Source organism: Arvicanthis niloticus, chromosome 1, assembly GCF_011762505.2.
Source record: "Arvicanthis niloticus isolate mArvNil1 chromosome 1, mArvNil1.pat.X, whole genome shotgun sequence".
Taxonomy (NCBI): Eukaryota; Metazoa; Chordata; class Mammalia; order Rodentia; family Muridae; genus Arvicanthis; species Arvicanthis niloticus.
In genome coordinates, this window is record NC_047658.1 from 64,859,161 (window position 1) to 64,865,160 (window position 6,000).

Consider the following 6,000-nt stretch of genomic DNA (forward strand, 5'->3'; position numbering starts at 1 on the left):
AAGTGATGAAGTGATTCTGTGGGGCTTGGAAGAGAAGAAGCCATGGGCAGATGCTAGTTTTGAGACTTCACATTCCGAAAATACATCAACTAATGACATGGAAAGAGTCGGTCCATGAACAGCAAGTTCTAGCACCTTTCCATGGATCACATTTCAGCTCCAAATTTGGAGACATCTCCGGAATCAGAAGGAAGGGTCTTGAATTCTGAACCATTTATGCCTGATTGGAAATGTTACTCACCCAGGAGAAAAATTAAATATAACTATCAGCTTCCTCATCTAAATGATTCTATGGGTTTATTATTTTTCCAGAAATAGAACCTTAGACTCTGCACAAACTGGGCAAATACTCTGACTCTGGGAGCTATGCTCCCAGGCCTAAGAATTTTCTTTAAGTAGAAGCTGAAGAGGCCCAGTTCTAGGCATGGTGGTGGAAAGATTCAGGGGTCCTAAGCTTGCTGTGATTAATTGCATATGTAATTAACAACTCCTATCTGAATCAATGCAAGCAAAACTACATTCTTCTTCAATTTTCATTCATTTTTACTGTCTTTGGTAAACACTTCCATTCTTGCTCCTCCTCTGCCCTATAATTTTATAGATAATTCACATAAAAGACTTCAAATCTTCTGGATTTTATTAATGTAGTCAGAAGAGTGGAAAGGATGTTTACTCAGGAGACAATATGACTTTGCCAATAGTTATTTTATGATCCTAAAAGAGTCTGTCTTTGAGTTCTAGTCCTCTATTTTACATATATTTTATACTGAATATTATTATTTCTGTTTTTAGTTTAAGAATGTTATATGGAACCAAGCAAACTTATATATGTTTCATTTGAAAGTGACCGCTGGGCTCATGGACTTTGGTTCAAGAACTTGTTACTCTATATAACAACCAGATTATCTTAGAAAATCATGCAAAATTGGAAATTTTCTCTGTTTCTACTCTGTTAAAAGAAGTTAAAAATACTAATCTATTCTTCCTGGGTATTAAGAATATTAAATGCTTATCAAATACAAAATTAGATTTAAAATACACAGTAGATTACTAAATGTACAAGTATAAGAATAATATAAATATATGCCATGTTATATTACTTCATTAGTATAGCTATTTTATAGGTTTTGAGAACAAGATAAACTCACCTATAAATCACAGCCAATGTATCTATCTGCCACATTTGAAATATATGTATATTGTGAAGGGGTTTAATATCTAGCTTTCTTATCTCACTGAAATAAAGCGTATAGTAAGGAGGAATTGTTATCTATGTTGTTTATCGCTATATGCATTTTCTAGAAAATTACTGGGCTGGAGCACATAGTCAATAAATGTGTGTTGAGTGAATCATTGGCAGATATTGAAAGATTTAATTTTCCTGAAGCATCCCTACTGCATCAGTCTTGTTAAAGAGTAGAACACTATACCCTTGAGCTAGCATCAAGTAGATTTTTGTCTTCAAACAACCTTGATCACAGTCATATCATCATTATTAAGTATATATCTTATCACATGCTTTTTAAAATTTGACTTATTTTTAACAACATCAAATGCAGTCACATGTGTCTCCTTGATCTAATTACCCATTAGTTTCACAGTTGGCACCAGTCACTTCACATGACTAAAGTTTAGATAAACTGAAAGCATTTCCTTTTGTTTCCATATTCTATTCAATTTCTACACCCGAGGATTGTTCATGCTTTCTTGTCCATGGCAACTCTGTTCAAGTAAGCAGTATCTAATAAAAAAAAAAATGTTCTCTGTCTGAGCCATGGGATGTGATAGTCCTGGAGGACTATTAACTAAGTTTAAGAAACAGAATTGTTTCAAGGAAAGAAACATTTTAATTTCTGCTAATCCCAATTAAGTTTTAATATTTATTTGTGGCTAAGATTGTCATAGTGGTCAATTCTGTAGATTGTTCTCACCATGACTCTTTAAGTGCCCATCACCCACGGCTTCAGAAACACCATCTGCCCTGAGTTCCAATCCTTCTTATATATATATACATCTGTGGCCATTTGTGACTTGAAATGGAATTAAAACATAACCTTTACCTGTAACATAAAAAACACTTTTCAACTTAATCCCTGATTCTTGTCCTACCTCCATTCACTGCTAGATGACATAGACCCAGAGGGAAGGGACACTGTCTCCTATACTCAGAATATAATTGCCTTCCAGTTTGAGAAAATAAATACTATCAATGGATTTATTACACCACTTATTGACTGCTGGACTAAATGTAAAGCCATTGAATTAATCAATAAAGTGAAAGAGGCTTTATTTCTAAAGCTAGATCTAAACAGCTCCATTTTACCTATAATGTAAAATGATTAATCACTGAATCATTTATCTCTGTTATGCGAAGGCCATATGACCTTTGTGTGGTGTGTCTGTCCAATCAAAAAGCTAGATCTGAGTACTAGACAGAGATCTCAGAGTTTAAGAACCTATGCTGCTCTTGCAAAGGTCCTGAGTTTAGTTCCTAGCTCACACATTGGGCAGCAGCTCATAACCACCCACATGTAACTCTAGCACTAGGCAATCCAACATACTGTTCTTGTTTCAGTCTTTTATATACACATAAACACATACACACACATAATAGCAAAAATGAAAACTAAATTCTAATTATCTGAAAATATTTTTCTACTTTCATTAAATAAAGCAATAATTAGCCAGATTCCACAAAAAGTCACTAAGTGATGTTTATGAAATAGAAAGCTTAAAAATTTATCTCCTAAATAATAATTTGATTTTTAAAGAGTCAGAGGAAAATTTTTGATCACCATAACTTTGATGTCAAAATAGAAGGTAATAGTTACCCAGAGTATATGAATTCAATATATATTTAGACATTTTATTTATAATTTATATTTTAAACTATTGAGCTTTCAAAATATGGGAACATTTTTCTGTTCCTAACCGCTGCAGTGACAAACAATATTTTAACTGGAAAAGACACTAACAAATAAGTTTAATTTCCACATTGTCCAGGAGAGAAATCACAGGTTATCCAGAAGGACAAACCCATCATTCTACTCCTCATGGTATCATTTATTATCATAAAACTTAATGAGTTTTTTCTTTAAGAATATACTAACAATTTATGAAATAACCCTTGATAATGAATAGAACTGGTATTTTTCTTGAGAATATATATTACAGATTCATAAGTAATTTTACAACAAATAAGTTAGGAGGTAATAGTCCAGAAATATTTATTTATAGAAATTATATGTACATCAATGTAGAGAGATAGATATTATGTGTGTTGTATATGCTATATCTAGGATATATTAAGATATTCGACCTGAAAATCACTAGAAAAAGGCATATACCTCAACAGGGAAAGGGGAAAAGAGCACATCATAGTGAGATGACAAACAAGGCAGCCTACCTTAAAGAACATATCAGGCAACAGCTTTGAGCATGATCTCCACCCCAGGTGTTTGGGACCAGCATGAAGACCAAGATGTATGTCTGCAACATAGGTGTGGGGAGGCCTTGGTCCAGCCTGTATATGTTCTTTGGTTGATGGTTCAGTCTTTGAGATCCACAAGGGTCCAGGTTAATTGACTTTGTTGGTCTTCTGTAGAGTCCCTATTCCCTTTGAGGTCCACAATCCTTCCCCTTATTCTTCTATAAGAGTCCCCAAGAACCATCCACTATTTGGCTATGGGTGTCTGCATTTGAGTCAGCTGCAGGATGGAGCCTTTCAGAGGACAGTCATGGTAGACTCCTGTCTGCTAGCATAACAGAGTATTAATAGTGTTAGGGATTAGTACTTTCCCATGGGATAAGTTTCAAGTTGGGCTGGTTATTGCTTAGCCATTCCCTAGGTTTCTGTTCCATCTCCTGTTCCTGTATTTTTTGTAGACAGGACAAATTGTGGGTCAAAGGTTTTGTGGGTGAGTTGGTGTCCCTATTGCTACACTGGTACTCCTGCCTGGCTACAAGAGGTAGTATCTTCAGGTTCCATATCCCCAGGTCATAGCTAAGGATACCCCCATTGATTCTTGAGTGTCTCACATATCCCAGGTATCTGTCATGTCGTGGAGATGCTCCCCACCTCCCCAGCCCAGTCAGTTACTATTATATGTATAATATTTATGTATCCATGTGGCCATCTCACCTGTTCCTCCCCACAGCTAATCCTAACCACCAGCCATCCCTCTCTCCTTCTCTCTCCCACCCAGTTTCCTCCATCCATCTGCCTTTTATAACTATTTTGTTTCTTCTTCTAAGTGAGAACCAAGCATTCTCTCTTGTGATAGAGGCATTTTCTTAATTGAGATTTCCTCCTTTTAAATAACTTTACCTAGTGTTAAATGACTATTCATTACAGTCCCCAATTTACTTTTTTGGTTTTTTGGTTTTTTTCTTTTTTTATTGGATATTTTATTCATATTTCAGATGTAATCCCCATTCCTCGCCTCACACCCAGGAACCCCATATACCATTCTCCATCCTGCTTCTATGAAGATATGGCCCGGCCTACCTTCCCACTCTCACCTCCCCACCCACGATTTCCCCCACACTGGTGTGTCCAGCCTTCACTGGACCAAGGACTTCCTCTCCCACCTATGCCTGACACTGTCAACCTCCCTTATATATACAGCTGGAGCCATGGACCCCACCCTATGTGCTTCCAGGCTGGTGGTTTAGGCCCTAGGAGCTCTGGTTGGTTGGTATTATTGCTCTCCTCATGAGGCCACAAACCCTTTCAGCTCCTTCAGTCTTCTCTCTAACTCCTCCATTGGGAACCCCATGATCAGCTCAATGCATAGCTGTGAGCTTACACCTCTGTACACTTCAGGCTCTGGCAGACCTCTAAGGAGACAGCTATATCAGGCTTCTGTCAGCATGCACTTCCTGGCATCCACATCAGTCTCTACCTTTGGTGAATACACAAGGGATGGATACCCAGGTGGAACAGTCTCTGGATGGGCCCTCATTCAGTTGCTGACCCACGCTTTGTCTCCATATTTACTCCCATGAATATTTTTTTACTCCTTCTAAGAAGGACCAAAGCACCCACACTTTGGTCTTCTTTGTTCATGAGCTTCATGTGGTCTGTGAGTTGTATCTTGGATATTGCAAGCTAATTCAATTACAATATCCAATTATCAGTGGGTACATACCATGTGTGTTGTTTTGTGATTGGGTTACCTCACTCAGGATATTTTCTAGATTCATCCATTTACCTAAGAACTTCTCAAATTCATTGGTTTAATAGCTGAGTAGTATCCCATTGTGTAAACGTACCACATTTTCTGTATCCATTCCTCTGTTGAAGGACATCTGGGTTCTTTCTAGCTTCTGACTATTATAAATAAGGCTGCTATGAACATAGTGGAGCATATGTCCTTATTATATGTTGGAGAATCTTCTGGGTATATGCCCAGGAGTAGAATAGCTGGGTCCTCAGGTAATGCTATGTTCAATTTTCTGAGGCACTGCCAGACTGATTTCCAGAGTGGTTGTACCAGCTTGCAATCCCACCAACAATGGAGGAGTGTTCCTCTTTCTCCACATCCTCTCCAGCATCTGCTATCACCTGAGTTTTTGATCTTAGCCATTCTGACTGGTGTGAAGTGGAATCTCAGGGTTGTTTTGATTTGCATTTCCCTGATGATTAAGGATATTGAATATTTCTTTAGATGCTTCTCGGCCTTTTGAATTTCCTCAGTTGAGAATTCTTTGTTTAGCTCTGTCCCCCTTTTTAAAATAGGGTTATTTGGTTGTCTGGAGTTTAACTTCTTGAGTTCCTTGTATATATTGGATGTTAGCCCTCTATCAGATGTAGGATTAGTAAAGATGCTTTTTCTGATTTGTTGGTTGCTGTTTTGTCCTAAAGACAGTGTCCTTTGTTTTACAGAAGCTTTGAAATTTTATGAGGCCACATTTTTCAATTCTTGATCTTAGAGCATAAGCCATTGATTCTGTTCAGGAACTTTTCTCCTGTGCCTAGGTATTTGAGGGTCTTCCTCA